The following is a 21,448-nucleotide window of genomic DNA, read 5'->3' as shown; positions in this document are numbered from 1 at the left end:
CAGTGCACAAGATTAACTTTGTGAACTCAAACGGCAACATTACACTTAGCTATGGAGAGGTGTTCCTGACCAGTCAGCCTGTAAGAGTACATACAAAATTTGCTTCACCAGAGCCACAAGCATGTTGTTACAGTTCTAATGCAAGTTTATAAGCCAGCTCGAAACATCTTTTTAAAAACCATAGGGAAAAGTTTGCTCTTTGCTCCAATTATTGGGCTAATTGACATAATCCTCAACTTTGTTTTATTAGTGAAGATGAATCTTTTAAAAGTTGATGATCTGGCAAAAGAATGTTATCCTCATCTTGTACTAAATGGACACAGGCTAATGCAAAACTAAATGAATTCTGAAAAATGGAGTAGCAGGATTCACAAAATCAGAAATTTAAATGATTAAAAGCAATCCATCAGCCCTAAAGAAATTGTGCACTTCTCAAAATTCTTAAGGAACATACTCCTTCTAAAGGAACTATTTTTGCAATTTGACAAAAGGCAATGTTTCCTGTATAAGACATTTTATTTAAGATAATAGTTTAAGTGGGAGAGACAAAGAAACAAAATAATCCAACTGCTACTTTTAAAGATTCTGGAGCAAAATCAAAGTACCACTCCTCTCCCCTGCCATCAACACCACCAAAGGGGTTGGCAAACTTGGCAAACCACCTAAGCCACTCCTGTACCCTAACCCTGGACACACCACTACACTCCCCCCCTCATATAAGGAACCAACTCTCCCTCCCTTGGGTAGTTAGCAAGCAAACCTGTTATTTGTTTTCACCCCTTCTTGCAAAAACAGGAGAGACCCCCATAAAGGCTTGCCTGAATTTTTTGTCTGGCCTCTAGTCAACTCTATTGATTGGGGAAGGCCAAGAACCCTGGGTAATATGAAGTCCACTTCCATTACCTACTACACTGAGACAGAAAACAGATTAAGATATATAAATGTTTAGATGGCTCTATTTTAGAGAACCCTTATCAAAAACTTAAAATAAATATCTGAGTGTATACATTTTAAGAAAACAAGTAATTCAATGAATTTAGAATTGATGCTTTCTCTGCTTTGTGTAAGAAGATTCTAGAGGGCCTAGGGGGTCAAGGGCAGGTAAAGGACTGTTCAAGCCAAGATGAAAATGACTGTCTTTATTCTAAGGTCAGTGGAAGGATATCAAAGTATGCCCATGAGGAGAAACTCAGTACTTCTGAGCTGATCTGTCCACTTTGCACTCATTGCTTGAAACAATCATCTACAGCCAAACCACATAATAACCACAAACATAACTTCTATGTAACTCTAACTAGTACATTGAAAAGTGAAAGTGAATATATTAGTCACTCAGTTGTATCTGACTCTTTGTGTCCCCATGGACTAGCCTGCCAGGCTCCTCTGTCCATTGGATTCTCCAGGCAAGAATACTGGACTGGGTTGCTATTCCCTTCTCCAGGGAACTACTGTATTACCAATTGTGTAATAAATGTAATCTTAGAAATACCATGATGCCTCCTCTTGAACATGTTAACAGGTGCAAATTTTGTGTATAATCTGGAAAAACAGATCAGAAATAATGTAAGCTTCAAAATTCAAAAGAAAAGAAGTGAAAAAGAGACACAGATAAATAGAACAGACTTTTGGACTCTATGGGAGAAGGCGAGAGTGGGAAGATCTGAGAGAATAGCATCGAAACATGTATATTATCAAGTGTGAAACAGATCGCCAGTCCAGGATGGATGCAGGAGACAAGTGCTCAGGCTGGTGCTCTGGGATGACCCAGAGGGCTGGGATGTGGAGGGAGGTGGGAGGGGGGTTCAGGATGGGAAACACATGTCAATCCATGGCTGATTCATGTCAATGTATGGCAAAAACCACTACAATATTGTAAAGTAATTAGCCTCCAACTAATAAAAATAATTGGGAGAAAAAAATAAAAAAATACAAAAAAAAAGAAAAGAAGTGAAGAAAATTGATCGATGCTATTATTTGAGAATATGGGAAAATGGGTTTTTTCTGTTCTAAAGTGTGATTATCCTATTTAAAACAATATTTTGTAGGAAAATGTTCCTTTCTTCTGTCTCTGACCTATGAAGACAGGACAGAATTATGTTATTTATAAGCAATCACAGTGTGAATCCTACAGCCCATATGTTTATAGAACTAAGCATTAAGAATAAAGAAACACTGGCCCTCCTCTACATGCAATGACCATAGTTGACAAAAGCGCCTGATATGAAATTTAGGAGATCTTTGTACACCTTACTTTCCCCAAACAAATTTAAACATTTATGCAGACTTTAGAGGCAAACTAGCCCTAACTGTCACACAGACCTGAAGTTCCTCCTAATGACCCTGCACAGATTCTCAAAGGACAGGTAGCTCTGTTCATGCTTGGACAGTTTGTGGAACCAAAATCTTCCATCTTTTAACAATCACTCATTTCACCTAACTTGGTTGGGGGGTACCAATATAAAAGGGGCTTCCCAGATAACACAAATGGTTAAAAAAAAAAACAACCTGCCTGCCAAGTGAGAGACTCGGGTTCAATCCCTGGGTCAGAAAAATCCCCTAGAGGAGAGCATGGCAACCCACTCCAATATTCTTGCTGGAGAATTCCATGGACAGAGGAGCTGAAGAACAAAAGTCCATAGGGTCACAAAGAGTCAGACAGGACTGAAGCGACTGAACATGCACACATAGCAACATAAAATTAGTTTTAATTCCTTTTTTATATGAATTGCCCTCACATATTTGAACATATTTATTCTGTCTTCAGTTTGCTTTCTCTTGTACACATTTACACATTCAGTTCTTTCGACCATCCCCACAAGCCCCTGTGCAGTTGGCCCACCTGACCTATTTGAATTCCTCTTTCACATATGTTCTAGTCACACTCATCTTTTTGTTCCTTGATCACATAATTCCCATCTCTGCCTAGGTCTTTATGCTTGTTATTCCCAATGTCCCTGTGCCTCCAGATACTTAGATGGAAAATGCCTTGGGATCTTTTCCAATCTAAGTTGAAATGGTATCTCTTTTTGTTCATAATGCTTATCAGCATTTGAAACTATTGTGCTTACTTAGTGATATATTTTTCTTTTTTTCCTATTTCCCTTATGCTAGAATGGAAGCTTCTCAATTATGGGGCCCTTGACTACCTTGGGCTTCCCTTGTGGCTCAGCTGGTAAAGAACCCGCCCACAATCCGGGAGACCTGGGTTCGATCCCTGGGTTGGGAAGATTGCCTGGAGAAGGGAACGGCTACCCACTCCAGTATTCTGGCCTGGAGAATCCCATGTCCATGTGGTCACAAAGAGTCAGACATGGCTGAGTGACTTTCACTTTCACTTTGACTACCTTACTAAATGCTGAATTCTATAATAAGTAGACTAGTTCCAAACACATAATATCTATATAATAAAGATTTATTTATGAGTGAATAAATAAGTATATTTACATCCTACAATAAATGCTTCATATAACAGCCGATGTGTTCTTATTTAATTACAAACCCAAACCTAATTACATCATTCTTCTGCTTGTAGCTAAGAAGTACCTTCAATTTGGGGCCAGTGAAGTTAGATGCACCAGTTATGCACTATACCACCCTGTAGGTTGTTATCTGGTTAGACTACAGTGTGGGCACCAGTCACTGGGGTTGAGTCCCAAGGCCTGTTCCATTGTTCTAGGATTAAATGCAAGCTCCAGTGCTTGGCTGATATTAATAGAACTCTCAGTATCTGACCTCACCACACTTTCTGCTTTATTTTTTCCCTCTACTCCATTAACATTGCTCAACAAACTTCTTACTTTCAGTTCCTCCTAACATCATGCTTTTTCTGATCTGCTAAGCCTTCTACAGAGAATCATTCATGCTTTTCTTTCACTTCTTCATCTCTCCACCTCTTCTGATCCAAAATTTGATTAAACTCCTTTCTGCATGCTCTCACTATTGTCTCTGCTTTCTCTCCCAGAACATTAGTCACTTCACTGTGGTTTTCAATTCTCTGCCTTCTCATTTCTTCTCTAAGGTAGGAGCTATGTTTGTCCTATTGGTCCTTGCAATTCCAATATCTGACAGGGAGCTAGATGAAGTTATCACATGAATGCATAGTCATGACATGCTTTCCAAATTCTGTATCATCTTGGCCATCTTTCTTTGTATTCTCTGTTTTATCATTGTTCAATTTTAAAATTGTAGAACTCACATTTGATCTGTACCTGTGATCAAATTTCACCTTGTGCTGACCAATACAGAAAGCAGTAAGGCAGTGTTCTTATGTTAATATACATCATCAGTATAATTGAATGTTACTACCTTTCCACTGGTGGCTTTCCACTGGTGACTTCCCTGGTGGCTCAGATGGTAAAGCGTCTGTCTACAATGCAGAAGACCCGGGTTCGATCCCTGGGTTGGGAAAAATCCCCTGGAGAAGGAAATGGCAATCCACTTCAGTACTATTGCCTGGAAAATCCCATGGACAGAGGAGCCTGGGAGGCTACAGTCCACCAGGTCGGCTCAAAGAGTCGGACACGACTGAGCGACTTCACTTTCACTTTCACCTTTCCACTTAAAACTCCAAAGATATTATTCTGCTAAATCTACATTCACCAAGACCATATTTAATAAGATCTCTCATCTCATCTCTACTTGAGTTCTTCAGTGCCTTCTATTTCTGTTTCATCAGTATCCTTAGAAAATATACTTATTTTTCCTAGAAATAATCTTCCATGATAAGTTTGCCTAGAAATGGTGAGTAAAAATATATTTAGGTCTATCTTTTCATTTTCAGTAGGCCCAGTTTGAATCCATTTTTGACATGGTTTTATACCTAAGCAGAAACTTGACTTTTGAGGGGCATTTAAATCAAGTTAATTACTGTGACTCCAATGGGACATTGTTACCACATTTTTGAATGTCCCATATTGTGACACTGATTGTCTCATGAACAATCCAAGCCTATGGAAGTGATAATAGGGGCACTTTGAACTCAGTCCTTTACCTCCCCTACCATTTTCTGAACACTGAAAGCAAATATATCCTTTGTCTTGCCATCTACTCTTTAAACAACAGCTGCATACTCTCTAGAATTTAATATTCCTATTAAAGGAATTTTTCTCATTGTCAAATCTTTTAATTTTTAGAAGCAGTGTTATCACAAATACTGGTACCAGCAATACAATGTACACTCAAAATGATATTAGTCGGCTTGACCTATAATTCAAGCAAGTGTCTCTCTCCAGATATTTTAAAAGTCAGATGGATTCATGCTGTTATTGTAATCTGATTATAAGCTAAGGCAAAATTTTAATTTATTTTAAATGGCAATAAATTCAAAATGCAAATCAATGTCACTGTGATAGGATCAAATGCCTTTCAAACATAGAACAGAGAAGGTAAGAATGATTTTCTTTGAGTATTATATTTTAGGTATAATATTAAGAACTAGATATTAAATCATAGAGACAAGCTGATCTTCTTAAGAAGCTCAATGAATATGAAAGCAAAATGAATGACATGAAAGGTATTAGACCTCAGCGAACCTAAGCAAAGTGTGGGGCAGGCTGAGTGTGTGAGATAAACAGCAAGGGAAGTAAGATGGAAAAGGGAAGAGTGACTGGGAGCTGCAGGAAAAATACTACTCAGGCTGGCAGCAGAAGTAGAGGGATAAGTGTGATAAAGAGCTTAAAAAGGTAAAAACACCCATCAAGTTTCAGATGGCAATGCCACTGTACAGGAATCCAGAGGGGAATCATAGCATAAGATAGAAGAGGATGCCAAACAGAAATAATCACAGCCTGTAGAAAAGTCAAGAAATGACTTTGTTAGTTAACATTTTGCTTTAAAACGACCGCGTTAATAAGACAATGATGAATATTCTAGGACCAACATAAAGGGCATTATTGAAATGGTAGATATCAGTCAGGAGAATTGGAAATGAGCTTTCTCTAATTAGGAACAAGAGTGGAATAACAAATATAAAAGTGACATTTGGAGATACTAAAGATGAGACAATATGTTTTCATATGTTACTATTTGCTGATGGACCTGATGATGCATCGCTGCAGAGAAACTTAAGGAGTGAATAATAGCTGGCCATCTGCTTGCAAACTTTGACAGCCTTTGAAGATAACAGTTCACAGGGAGCAAGGAGTAGAGGAAATAAGTTTTACCAACTGCATCAAAGTTATATGGGAGAAAAGGAGTTGCCTGCTAATGAAGATAATTACCTCTTCCTGATAAGAGATGAAGGCACAAAGCTACAATTGGATAATAAAAAATTCTTCTAGAGCAGAACCGCATAAAATTATATTCAATTCAGGTCTCATGCATTATTAACTCCCTCAAAATTAAAGCATTTCTTTTTGTCTCTGGTGAAGCAGAGGCATATAAAGGAAAGGGCATAGGCTTTGAAGTCATATAAACATGAATTCAAAATCTGGCTCCACCATCTAGAAGGGTGGATTTGGAGCAAATCTTTTAACTAATCCTTATTTTTTAAATGACGACATAGCTACTCATCTCACATGTTTTTGAATGGTTATAAAGATGAGCATGTAGATAACCACCATGTGACATACGTTCATTATTAATTTAACAAATATCTGTGCAGGGCAACCATGTGTGAAGTACTATACTAGTGTCACAGTAGACAAAAGTGAATAAACACAGAGGAAAGCCTCTTCTCCCAATGTGGCTTACAGTCACCAGAGAGAGACAGTCACTATTCAGGCAATTACAAAACTAAATTTAAAATAACAATCATGGCAAGTGCTGCAAAGGAGAACTGCATAAATTTATAAGTAGATAATACCGTTATTTGATGTACCTAGGTCAAGGAAGGAGTCTGAAAAGTGACAACTGAACTAATACTCAAGGGATTCACTCGAGTTCCCTGGGCAAAAAAAAAAAAATGTTAAAAGAGGGGGGAAGAAAAGTGAGGATTGCAAGAGATGAGAGAGATAGCGAGGCAAGATAATGTAGGATGGAAAGGTCTTAAAGTGTATGCATAAGGAGATAATAAATGAAGGATACCAGTTTCCCCCTCGTGTGCACTGCTGCTGAGCTTCCTTATCGAACCAAAGTAAAAACACCGAAACCAAACTTTAGCTGTATTCCTTAACATGTGTGTAGCTACGTAATAAGCATTGCTTTCAAAGGATCGTTAGGTTCCTCTTGGGCCTATTAACACATGTAATCACTGTTCTGTATATATTGGATAGAAATGGAACAGTGGAAACAGGAGTGGTCACTGGACAGTGGGCAGAACCTGGGCCACCGACCTGTAACTGCTGGGTGCGGCTCAGCCCTGGCTCCTGAACCAGCTGTCTCTCTGAAGAGGGTGGTACTCTCCCATGCTCACTCCTAATACTCCCCCAGATTAAGATTCACCCCAAACCTTACTCTGGCTTCTCACTTAAATGAAAGGGCAGAGGTTCTGCTAAGCCCCCTGGGTGACTTAATTACCATAATTTATTCTAGGAGAATCTAGGTCATGTTGAACTAGGAGAATCTGGGTTATGTTGAACTACCAAAAACCTATAAAATATTTTAAGATGACACATCTATTACTTGTTCATTTTTCATGATCTTCATAAATCAGCTGGGGACTCTGCTCCACATTATCCTTATTTGAGGGGATAGGCTGAGGGGGTGAAAACCATCTGGGACATAACTTCATGGCATGATCATACACACATCATTGGTTAAAACAGTCATGTGGCCACATATGATTTCAAAGGAGCAAAGAAGTATAACCTTGCAATGCTTCTGGAGTGAGGAGAACCAAAATATTGGAAAATAGCCATATTGACCACATATATTTATTATCATTAGGGACTCAAAGGGCTGAAAATAAGTTTCTCACATCCATTTTAGGACTTCCTCTTATCCTGTGTGGTGCATTCTTTACCATGCCTTTACTGACTCCATAGCATTTATCTTAACAACGTTCAGTTTCTGATGTACATTTTCAATGATTTTATAACACACATATCTATTCATCTTCCCTTACCTTATAAATCTCTACAAGCAAATGTTCCCAGGAATTGATAGATAGCAATCAAATAATCTTACTAGTCAAAATAATGCATTACATTGGTATAGAGAAATATTTAAAAGCTACTTTAAACAATTTTTTTCTTTGAAGTACAATTGATTTAAAATATGTATTAGTTTCAGGTATACTGCAAAGTGATTCAGTTATATATGTATGTCTATATTTTTAGATTATTTTTAATTATAGACTATAACAAAACATTAAATATCATTTTCCTGTGCTGTACAGTAAATATTTCTTGCTAATCTATTTTATATTTATTACTTTGCTAATCCCTTACTTCTAATGTATCCCTCTTCTCCTTCCCTTTCCCCTTTGGTAACCATAACACTATTTTCTTTGTCTGTGAGTTTGTTTCTGTTTTGTATATAAACTCATTTATATCAGTTTTTATTTTCCACATAGAAGTGATATAATACTTTAACAAATAACAATAATAGAAATTATATTCTTTAACAAATTATTTCTCATCTAACCAACCAACCATTCAACCAACATGGAGATCAATGTTGTCCGCATTTTATAGGGAAAGAAACTGAAATATAGATATGTAGAGTGCCTAGCCAAAGTCAAGTTCTAGTAAAGCCTGGATTTGAATCTATGTCTGATCACAGAATATATATTTCTTTCCACAGCACTGCATATTTCCAAATCTGACACCTACTCTTCATTGTTAAACTCTGCATGTATACAAGCTATTATTCTACAGATCACACAACAGAAAGCAAACAAAAGCTTAGAGGCTGATAGGGTACTGGTGGGTATATGCACTCAGAGATTCTGCTTCAAATTCATTAACTAAATGTAGGCACTCAGAGTCCCAGTGCATTAACCTCATCAGACACTGCAGATAATAACTGACCCCACCCAAATCACAGGATAGGAGAAGTATTGACATAAAATAATGGAGTCATGTCTTCTAAGTAGTAAAAGGATTAAAATACACTCAGAGATAAAAGAAGTAAAATAGCCTTTCAAAATGTAAATTACTTCTTCCATAATAACAATGATAATGTACTAATTCTAGGAGTCAAATAAATTATTCAAGGACACTGCCATTTAGTTTGTTTCTTGGCTCCATAGGGGAAAAGTAATTATGTCTAGCCCAGCCAAGCCTATGATAACAGATGGCTGGCTATCAGGGAACAAAAGCGATGGTAATGTCTTCAGAAATCTACCATGATGTTTCATATTTTAGCAAAAAAAAAAAAAAAAGTCCTTGGAGGGACCTTAGAATCAATCAGTCCAAGTTACTCATTTTACATCCAAAGAAGTTGAGGTCCAGAGAGGTAGAGTATTTTCTTGAGACTACACAGTTTGTAGCAATATTCTTAAAGGCAGAAGGCAGATTTCAATCATGAAAAAGCTGGGAAGAAAACTACCAATTATTAAGAATGTTCTTTGCTGCTTTATTCCCATTATGTCACCTCATGTTCAGACAGATGAATGCAGTGAAAAAGATATTGTTTTCTCTTCTGTCATAAATATACCAAGAAGCCAAAGGTAAACTATCTAGCTTACATTCACAGTGTTACCAAAGTATTAAAGGGCAGAATTGAAACCAGTCTCTTGAAACTCCCAAAGCTGAGTGCTTTCTCCTACACAGAGCTCTCGAGTGAATGAGCACTCCCTGCTGTTGTGGGTGATGAAGTCTGGGTAACATTTTGCCAAGGGTGCTACTTCAAGGGATTACTACTTGTTTTGGAAGACTTTTGATTAAAGTGTCTTCTGATACTGTCATTCTGGGATGTCTGATTAATGTGTCTGTACCTCTTTGAAGCACTGTCTTATTTGAGGGGTTGGTTAGATAATTGAAATAATTTAGTGATCATTAAGATGATTGAATTTGTCTTCCAGGATTATTGTCTCATATCTTTAGAACATCATCTGAATGCATGTGTGCTCAGCCTCGAGTCAGTCCGACTCTCTGAGACTCTATGGACTACAGCCTGCAAGACTGCTCTATCCTTGGGATTTTCCCAGCAAGAATACTGGATTGGGTTGCTATTTCCTCCTCCAACAGATCTTCCTGACCCCAAAATCAAACTCATATCTCCTGAACCAGCAGGCGATTCCTTACCACTAGTACCACCTAGGAAGCCCACCATCTGAATGCAGGGACCATCTATAGAGAAGTTTCCTGAAGACTAAAGAGAGAATTATCTTCCAGATTTGTAAGGACTTGGCTTAGTGAGAAGAATTGCTGTTGAGCTTCTGGAAAGTAGACAATCAAGCCTCCTAAAGGCAATGGGGTCACTTCCGCCTGCCCACTGTCATCATAACTCATCATATGCACACACAATTGGGCTGGAGAAAATACAGAGTGGGAGACAGTGGCCCAGCATTGAGCTGAAGGATCCAACCGCTTCTCTCCTGGGATCACTTGCCTCCCCTACCTCTTCTGAGCACATATTGGCTTATTTTTTTTTCTGTTTTAAGGTAGGCACCATCTGGTTTAGACTGGGGCTGAGAAAAAGGGGCAGAACCACCTTGGCTGTCATGGTGACTGGCAGCAAAGAGTAGCCACTTACCTAATACATCAGACTTGACTACATTTCTCAGACAAAGTCTAGATCTCCTTGCATTTTCAAGAGAGGTTTTCTCAACATGCTAGAGAAACTACAAGCTACCACCCATACCCACAACACAAATAGCACCCTCACTGAGAAAGATTCCAACTAAAAGTTTAGAGGAACAGGGCATTCAACCTGCATATGACTTCTGAATGAAAATTTGTTCACAGCATTCCAGATCTTTTCCAGGCATATTCTAAGAGTAAATAATGGCTACAGAGTGTATGCAGCTATCTCACAAGCAGCCTGTATGCTAGGGTTGTCTGCAGAGGTCAGTTTTCCATTTTCAAGAAGAAGCAAGACCCAACACATGGGCAGTATAAAGATTTCACTATCTCCCTATTTTCTTCCATTCTCCATCCCTTGGTATTAGTCTAGCCAGACCCTAATTCATATCTCTCCACTGCATTCTTAGATGGAAACACATCTAAGGACCCTCAGTGTCTTATACTTTGTCTATGCTTGCAATTAACTTAGCTAGGAATAGAAAGACCAGGGACAAGACTAGGGAAGAGTGGTAATTCAGGCAGTGCAACCAGAGACTTATTACAATGAGCAAGAACCACCTGGATCCTACAGGGCTCCAAAGCAAGATTCTATGGACTCAACTGGGTTCCACACCCATGTTAAGTATGTGAAAGAGTGAAAAATATTGTTAAACACTTAATGATTATTTTATAAATTACATATTTAATGAATTCAAAAGCAACACTGGTAAAGGGCCTTAACATATGCAAAAGCTATATCATTCCTCACTTGAATTCTTTCAGACAGGAAGGGCAAGCATTATTTTTTTACTTTAAAAATAGAAAAGAAAGTTTGCAGAGGTTGTGGGAGATGTCTAAGGTCACACAGGAGGTAAATTCTGAAGCAGTCTATAAATGCCTTTTCCTATTTCCCCTCAGTCCCTTCCCCTGTCAAGTTGTATTTCAGTTACAAAGTAATAATGATCTGTGCTCTTTGTTTCTCTTTTTTCTGGAGATATATATATTTTGCAGTTTTAATAGGAATCACTGTAATTTTATTTCCTCCTCTTGTAGTCATTTATAAGGAAAAGTAGCTTATATTTTTGTGCAGTTTTGTGAGTAGACTTATATATTAAAAAATCAGGGGTGGTGTGCTAACAGTTTTTTAAAGCAAGGTTTTGAAGGATTTTTTTGGAGATTGTATTTAGAAAGCTGACTCTGACATTTTAACTATAGAAAAAAATGTTGATAAATCTGTTATATTTGTCATCTTACCCAAAGCAAGAAAGGTAGGAAGTGAAACAGCTGGTAGATCTTTCTATTCTAAACTGTCACACATAGTGAGCATGAAGAGAAATCTGTTGATGTTGAAGCTTTTACTCTAACCCTCCAGGCAGAGGTGGCTCTGGCAGAGATGCACTCCTGCGTACCACTTTCAGATAGAAGCTCTAGTAAGTGCAAACATCCGAACAGCTTGTAAAGCTGTAAGGACTTTCTCCAGAAGTTTATTTTTTTTCATGAGAAGTGCCTAATTTGAAATAACCTTTAAAATCCCTATGTTATGATACAAAAATTAATGGAAGAGATATCACACCCTTATTATGTTCTCTATTCAGAGTTAGCAATTCCAGAACAAGAACCAAAATGATTGCCCAAAAGTAGCCACCTCATGATGTTTATATATTACATTTTAACCTAGATTTCATATAGCTTTCACAAATATAATTTGAAAAGGGACCATTCCTGGGTTATAAAATTAAACCAAATAGCAACTGCTTTTGGAGTTGATGGGAATTATGAGAAAACAAAGTTTCACTTAATATTATCCTCTGAGAGTAGGTACATGAAAAATATTTTATTAGTTATGGTGTGTTGAATTTCCTGTTATTTTTGTTTCTCCCCAAATCAGTTAGCTATTCTGCTCAAGTGATATATGTTTTCTTTCACAGTATTCAATTTTTAATTTTTAACCTTAAATGCACTTTTAAAATTTGTTCAAGTGTTCAAAGGGAAGTCCTTAACTTGATTAATTGATTTATGGTCTTTTTATTGTTTTGAAGGTTTTTGTTTTGTTCTTTCATGAACACTAAGAAGCTCTATAACAAGTCAGGTTTCTCAATGTATTTGAGGATATCATTTTCTCCTTAGATAAATGTGCTGATTCACTTAGTACTGCTTCAGAAAGCACACAAAGCAACTTGAAAAATATGCAAATATTGTGGTCTTTTTTTTTTTTTAACATTGGAGGAAAAAATAAAATGTGTCCTACTTTAGCACACTGCCCTTTTTACTTCTGAAGGAAAAAGAATCTCAGATCCCTATGATAATGAAAGATAAATAACTGAGCATAACTGAAAAATTCTAAAGGAAAAAAGTGATTTCCAGTCTATCTTCAACAGAAACCACAAGAGAATTAATTTTCTAATAAAACAAAAGTAGCAATCATAATAGCTGAGACTCTCTTTTTTAGTTACACTAAATATATGTTAAATGACCATAAGTGGTTATTAACAATAGAAATTTCCTCAGATGTCTACCTCATCCTTCTGCTCGTTCTCCCTTTCAAACAAATGAATATAACAACTGTTATTGCCCAAGGAAGTACATGACCAAAATAAGCAACTTTTAGTATTTTTTTTGGGGGGGGGGTTATTTATTTATTTTTTTCATTTATTTTTATTAGTTGGAGGCTAATTACCTCACAACATTGCAGTGGGTTTTGTCATACATTGACATGAATCAGCCATGGAGTTACATGTATTCCCCATCCCGATCCCCCCTCCCACCTCCCTCTCCACCTGATTCCTCTGGGTCTTCCCAGTGCACCAGGCCCGAGCACTTGTCTCATGCATCCCACCTGGGCTGGTGATCTGTTTCACCATAGATAACATACATGCTGTTCTCTCGAAACATCCCACCCTCGCCTTCTCCCACAGAGTCCAAAAGTCTGTTCTGTACATCTGTGTCTCTTTTTCTGTTTTGCATATAGGGTTATCATTACCATCTTTCTAAATTCCATATATATGTGTTAGTATACTATATTGGTCTTTATCTTTCTGGCTTACTTCACTCTGTATAATGGGCTCCAGTTTCATCCATCTCATTAGAACTGATTCAAATGAATTCTTTTTAACAGCTGAGTAATATTCCATGGTGTATATGTACCACAGCTTCCTTATTCTACATGTTCTCTTTTGAATCTCTGTCTCTTAACTTCTATTGGTTTATATAATTCTTATGGTTAAAATTCCCCAGCCTCTATCCCCTCAAATATATGGTGACACACATACATATTTTCAGATCTTTACCTTGCCAACCTTTATAAAGAGATGTAATATCTTGATCCCAAAATTAAAGTGGGAAATTTGCTTTCTTCCATAACAGCTTTTCTCATTTGATGTTAAACAAGAGCTTACTAAAGAGTATTTTGAGGCTCAATTTCTTATTTCAAAAAATATGAAATAACAAACCTGATCATCTTCATCAAAATCTTGCAATTTTGAATATTTGTAAAGAATTAAGCCCTTGAAAAGACTGCTCTCTAATGTCAAAATATAAATCTTTATTTTGGCATGTGTTTTTTCCTACAGTTATGGTGCTACAGCAAAAATTGCAATAGAAAAAGTTAAACAGGCAAAGAACACTTTATTCTAGGTTACTGTAAGGATGAAAGAGGTCAAATTTAAGTCTGAACTCAATTGCGCTGAAACAAAGAGTAGAAGAGCTTTCAGAGATAGCAGTGAGAGAAAGCTCACAGGCCATCTGTGTTTGCTAATTGGCTTTTTCCAAAGAAAAGGGCAAATTTTCTTAGCTTATCGTTAGCAGGTAGTTTTGCCAATTTGTAGCAAGACACCCATCAAAGTTAGGCTCCTACTCAAATGGAGACTGGGAGTAGGGGGTACTCTCTTTTGAAGACATTTCAAAGAGATGTTTCCCAGATCCTTGAGAAAAATACTCTTGGACTGTAAAACTGGCAGAGGAAACACAATTACAAGGTTTTTAAACTAAATGTTTTAAGAAAAGGGAATTCAGGGGCCTAGAATCAGGAAGAAACCTACTTAGAGTTCAGTCAAGAGGAGGGATCATTAAGGTTATCTTGACCAGTGGTTATGCAAATATATACATAAAAATAATAAGGCACAAAATGAAGCAAAATGGCTTTGAAATTCAGTTGTCTTTATTTAGAAACAAATGTTATCTTGCTACCATCCAAGAGAACTTAAAATACAGTATACAACACATCTTCCCAAGTGACAATCCATAGTAGGGGTGAGAACAAAGAGTTTAACGAAATATAAACAGCAGCAACTTCTAAAAATAAATGTACAATCAAAGCATCATAAGAGAAGATACTTTAATATGTCATTCTAAAGTGAGCACCATGGTTATAACCAGAGACGCTCTGACTAGACTGCCTGGGCTAAAATGTCAACTCAGCTACTTATTTGGGTTTTACTTGGGTAATCTCTGCCTGAAGAAGAAGAAGAACGCATCACTAGAGAGTTGGTAGGGCTGAATTACCAAATGTAAAGTACACAGAACAGTGGTCAATGTACAACAAGTATGTTATGAGAATGACCTTTCATTATTTTAGCCAAAGAAGATTTATAACTGCTACTGAATAGCAGGGCTCTTTTCATCTTTAGCACAACCAAATTCTGAATCAGATTTTTCAGGATGGTAAACAATAACTTCAACCCCCCTCTTATTTCTCTTACTCCCACAATAACAATAGTTGTCATTGTATTGCAACCCACTCCAGTATTCTTGCCTGGAGACTTGCATGGACGGAGGAGCCTGCTGGGCAGCAGTCCATAGGGCTGCACAGAGTCAGTCGCAACTGAAGCAACTTAGCACACGTGCACTTCTCCATGTTATTCATACATCCTTAGGACAGAAGCGTTCAATGATCTGATGACGGATAAATTCACAAATACCTCTGCACTTAGTTCAGCATACTGAATGATAAGACCATAACTTAAAAACATAAATAAAATCAGGTCTCATGTTGCTGACATGGCATCTGGAATGAGAGTACTAGGTGAGCTTTTGAAAGTGTTAAGATACCAACAACTTATCACAGACCCACCATTATGAGATGTTCTGAGAGTATAAACAGACTCCTACCAAAAAAAAAAAAAAAGATTCCTAATGCCTCTCAATTCTCCCAAGTTATTTCCTAAGCTTCTGGCATGAATAAAAAACAATAATAATGTAAAGGAGAAAGTACTATAACTTTTAGAATTCAAATTCCAGTTCTGCTGTTTCTCTTGATTGCTATGTATGTGATCTTGGGTAGGTTACTTAATCTTTCTAAACATTGGTTTGATCACACCCATTTTTATTAAGGATTTTTAAGTAGTAATACATTATAAAATATTTACTATAATGATTTGTGTTAAATAAATGACATTTTCCCTTCTATCAAGTTCTCACCTCCCTTTACATCCATGTGCAAACTTCAAAATAAGTTCATTCATTCATTCACACATTCATATTAAACTCTGGTACTATAAAAAGGAGCATGGCAGGCAACGGTCGCTCTTCATAGTAATTGTGTAGACAAGTAGAGATGCATACAAGTGAATAGTGAATTAAAATTGAACACAATAGATGCCACAAAGGAGATAGTGGTGCTCTATGGAGGACCTAACTCCTGACTTGGATGGCCAGGAAAGACTTAAAAGAGACAGTGAAATCCTAATCGAGGTGATCTTTTAAAAGGAAAATAAAATAATATTGCTGGAGCCTATGGTTAGGGAGGGAAATGGTGGGGATAAGGCTAAAGAAGTAGGCATGGTCCTAAGTAGGAGGAGATATTTAAGCTCTTGTTAAAAGTTTGGATATCATCTTATAAGCAATGGGAACGAAGCAATGCTTTTAAGCTGAGGGTTGAAATGAGCATATATAAATTTTAGGAAGATAATTCCAGCTATAATACAGAGGATCAACTAACAGGTAAGATATGAGTTAAAATCACTGGAAGTAACTGAAGCTGGAGTTTAAAGGTTATCTGAAGTTGACTACTGGAAGTAAGAGTGGAGAGAGGAAAAAAAAAAAAAAGAGTGTAGAGAGGTAGATGAATTCAAGATGTGGAAGAGAATGCAATCAAATGAACAAAGACGGAGAATCAAGGACAACACTCAGATTCTAGTTTGGGTCGCTGAGTGAGACCATCCTCTAAGATGGGGAACAAAGCAGAAAAAACTAAAGCTGAAATAGGCAAACACAAAGAGTCCATCTTTAGACACAGTAAATGTTAGATGCATGTGGTTACCTAGGTGTTAACGTGAAGTTGAAAATATAGTCCCAGATTTCAAAGCCATAATATACATAAACCTATGAATTGAATGTGGATGAAAATATCAAAGGTCAGTCTACAGAGTAAGAAGACATATGAACACAGGACAAAATGCTAAGGAGTGCCAATTTTAAAGACATAAGTAAAGAAAAAAGAAGCCTTAAAGATGGTTGGGAAAGAGTGGGCAAAGTAGTGAGAGAAATGTTATGTACTTGTGTTATCAGAGAAATTAAGGAACCAACATTTCAAACAGTCCCCCAAAACAGTCAATTTCATGTTTTTTCCAGCATTATTGTGATGCAACTGACACATGATATTGTGTAATTTTTACTACAGTGTGCTAATGTGACATAGACATATTGTACAGTGATTACAATAATGAGAGTTAACATGCCCATCACCTCACATAATGGTATGCAGTGAAAATTACATAACATATATAACATTTTTTTTATCCATTCATCCACCAACAGACACTAGGTCATTTCCAGGTTTGGCTGTTATAAGTAATGCTGCAAAGAACATGAGGGCACAGGTGTCTCTTCAAGATAGTGATTTGGTATCTTTCGGATATATACCCAGAAGTGGGAAAGCTGAATCATATGGAGGTTCTGTTTCAATTGATGTTGAATCAGGCTAAATTCTTGGAGGTAAAACTGAAAAAATGTGGAGTTTTTTCTCTGACTAGGTCCCCCTAGATTTTTAACTCTCAGACAAATCAATATTAAGCCTCTAGAAACTTGTCAATGACAGTTGAGGATTTCCCCACCCAACTCTGGTTCCCCATAGAAATTTCTGCTCATGGATTTTTGCTCTGGCATATTATGATTTTCTGTATCTACCTGTCTATCTCTTCAAGTTTGCCTTGTGACCTCACTACTCTTTAGGAAGAGAGAAAAATATCTTGATTATTCTACCTTTTTAAGGAAAAGTTTTCGATTCTTCAGTTTGTTCAGCCTTTGTTTGTTAGGATGGAGTGTTGACTTCCAAGATTTTTACATGCTGAAAGTCAAAAGATAGCTTTAAAAGACAAAGATCCAAATTTATAAAATGGAAAACTAAAATAAAAGACAAAGCAATTAACAGTAGAAGATAAAAGTGATAACCAAACTACAATTACTAAAACTTTGTTCCTCAGTTGCTTTTGATGAGTAGCCTGTTTCCATTCTAATTTATCCCTGGAAAAACTATTAGCCCTTTAGTTTTGTTTATGCAGTTGTTGTTAGAATTTGATCTAATCCTGGGTGGATTTGTTACAAGTATAGGTACATTTCTAGTGTGTGCCAATGTGAAGCCAGAAGCTAGTAGAGTTAATCCATCAAGCCCAAAGGAGATAAATTCCTAATCCATTAAAACATTATGAAAATACAATCACTATAAACACAGTAAGTTCTCTGAGGAGACAAAATTCTGTAAGAACTTGAATGTTTATTTCAGTTAGAAAATCCTTGTAGTTAAAATAGTGATGTACAAGCAGAGCAACTGTCTTCAGATCTACTACTTCTTACTAAAGCCTTTGAAAATCATTACCGGTACTATTAAAATAGTGCCAATATATTTAGGGTAGGAAGTAGGGGAGTGGAGGGTAAAACATACACAGAAAACTTCCTCTGATATAAGGGTAATTAGTTTTATAAATAAGACCTTTTATTACCTTAGTAAATAATGGTAGATGAAACACAAGAGACAGAAAAACAAGGCAGATTGTTATAAAGAAAGAGTACAGATTTTAGTCAAGCAGACCTTGTTTTGAGTCTCAGTAATGCCACTCATTGGCTACGTGACATTAGGCAAATTTTTTAACATTTCAAAATCTTAGTTATTTCACTCATAAAAGAGAGACTATAATGTAAATAAATGTATTAAAGACAGTGTAAATAAAAACACTAATGTAAAACAACTAGCAGGATGACATGCATCAATAAACAGGAGATTTTCAGTATCATACATTACATGGCAAATAGTTGGGGGAGACAATGGAAACAGTGACAGGCTTTATTTTCTTGAACTCCAAAATCACTGCAGATGGTGACTGCAGCCATGAAATTAAAAGACACTTGCTCCTTGGAAGAAAAGCTATGACAATCCTAGACAGCATATTAAAAAGCAGAGACATTACTTTGCCAACAAAGGTCCGTCTAGTCAAAGCTGTGGTTTTTCCAGTAGCATGTATGGATGTGAGAGTTGGACCATAAAGAAAGCTGAGCTCCGAGGAAGTAGTGATGCTTTTGAACTGTGGTGTTGGAGAACTCTTGAGAGTCCCTTGGACAGCAAGGAGATCAAAAAAGTAAATCCTAAAGGAAACCAATTCTGAATATTCACTGGAAGGACTGATGCTCAGACTGAAGTACCAATACTTTGGCCACTTGATGTGAAGAGCTGACTCACTAGAAAAGACTCTGATGCTGGGAAAGATCAAAGGAAGGAAGAGAAAGGGATGACAAAGTATGAGATGGTTGGATGGCATCACTGACTCGATGGACATGAGCTTGTGCAAGCTCCAGGAGTTGGTGATCAACAGGACAGCCTGGAAGGCTTCAGACCATGGGATTGCAAAAATTCAAACATGACTGAGCAACTGAGCTGAACTGATATATTACTTATAAATGATTGCATATGAATTATGATATTTGTATCAGTATATTTACATATTAAATAAATAGTATCAAATGCTTTGCCTGTGCTAAGTTGTAAGGATAGGGAGCTAAACAAGGCTGACAAATTCTCTAATAATTTAAATTCTAGTGTACTCCCACAAACCTGTATCTTCGCTGCTATTCCCAAGTAAATTTTTTTAAAATCTAAATATTAGGAAAAATTACTGATTTATTATAAACTTGGCATTTATCTTGGAAGTCCTGGAAATCACTGAAGTTTCTGGCCACATAGTGACAGACTAAATTTGCATTTTGGAAAGATTATTCTGTTGGCAGTATATAGGAGACCAGCTAAAACACCTTTATAGTGGTTTGGCTAAGAGATGAGATGGCAACATGAAAAAACAAAGTGTATTGATGTAAGAGTATGTAAAAAAGAGAACTGGAAGTGTTGGTTTCCCTTTTAGATAATAAGTGGCCAGTTTTATTATTGACAAATATAGTGAATATAAAAGAAGGAACTATTTGGAATGGAAATCAAGGGGAAAAAAGTTTTGCTAACTGAATTTCACTTGGTATTCATTTCACTAAGCCAGAAAACTTGCTCTTTCTTTATTATGCATAATGGGTAATGAGGTCCTTCAAATTCCAATTCAGATGTTCTGTTCTCCATGAAACCAGCTTCAACTCCATGAAGAGGTGAAGATTCCTCTGGGTGTCTTGTATAGTCCTTTATTACTCACTGTTTCTCTACAACATACTACATCATGTATTTATCTGTTTCTACTGCTGAATCATTCCTGAGATCAGGGCTAATATTTCACCTACATGTGTTAATCCAGGACAGCAAAATGCCAGGCACATAGCAGGCAATCTATAAAAAATATTGAACTGAATTTCTTAAGATAGCTCATTATAGATCAAGATCATTTCTCTAATGCAAACATAAAACAGATAACTGATACATGAAAACATGCTCGATGTCACTAATTATCAAGAAAATGCATACGAGAACCACAATAAGTATCATTACTCAGGTGTTTAAAAGACACTCTTGAAATTAAAAGACTCCTTGGGAGAAAAGTTATGATCAACCTAGACAGCATATTAAAAAGCAGAGACATTACTTCACCAACAAAGATCCATCTAGTCAAAGCTATGGTTTTTTCAGTAGTCATGTGTGGATGTGAGAGTTACACTATAAAGAAAGCTGAGTGCTGAAGAATTGATGCTTTTGAATTGTGGTGTTGGAGAAGACTCTTGAGAGCCCCTTGGACTGCAAGGAGATCCAACCAGTCCACCCTAAAGGAGATCAGTCCTGGGTGTTCATTGGAAGGACTGATGCTGAAGCTGAAAGGTATCAGGCCACCTGATGTGAAGAGCTGACTCATTTGAAAAGACCATGATGCTGGAAAAGATTGAAGGCAGGAGGAGAAGGGGATGACAGAGGATGAGATGGCTGGATGACATCTCTGACCCAGTGGGCATGAATTTGAGTAAACTCAGGAGTTGGTGATGGACAGGGAGGCCTGGCGTGCTGCAGTCCATGGGGTCGCTAAGAGTTGGACATGACTGAGCAACTAAACTGACTAACTGACTGACTTACTCAGGTGTTAAGATGGCTATTATAAAAAAAATAAAGAAGTCAACATTGTTGGTGAGGATGTAGAGAAATTGAAATTCTTATAAAAACTGTTGCTAGGAATGTGAAATAAAGCAGTCACAATGTTAACCTGTGGAGTTTCTTCAAAAGTTAATATGACCCTGTAATCTCATTTCAAGATATATCTCCAAAATAATTGAAATCAGGATTTCAAAAAGATATCTGCACTCTAGTGTTCATTGCAGCACAATTTACAATTGATATGCCAAGATATGGAAACAATATAAATGTCTATCCACAGATAAATGTATAAAGAAAATATTACAATGTGCATACAATGTACTATACATTGTTAAAATAA

General features: G+C 36.9%; 1 non-coding gene across 1 annotated transcript; it reads left to right on the top strand.

Moving 5' to 3' along the window:
* Positions 1-4,335: 4,335 nt before the first annotated feature.
* TRNAC-ACA (transfer RNA cysteine (anticodon ACA)) lies at positions 4,336-4,407 on the top strand. The gene has a single exon. It is a non-coding gene; the product is annotated as a tRNA-Cys (tRNA).
* The last annotated feature ends 17,041 nt before the right edge of the window (positions 4,408-21,448 follow it).

This window comes from Dama dama, chromosome 5, assembly GCF_033118175.1.
Source record: "Dama dama isolate Ldn47 chromosome 5, ASM3311817v1, whole genome shotgun sequence".
Lineage (NCBI taxonomy): Eukaryota > Metazoa > Chordata > Mammalia > Artiodactyla > Cervidae > Dama > Dama dama.
Note: the sequence above shows the minus strand (reverse complement) of the source record. Positions and strands in the feature narration are given on the sequence as shown.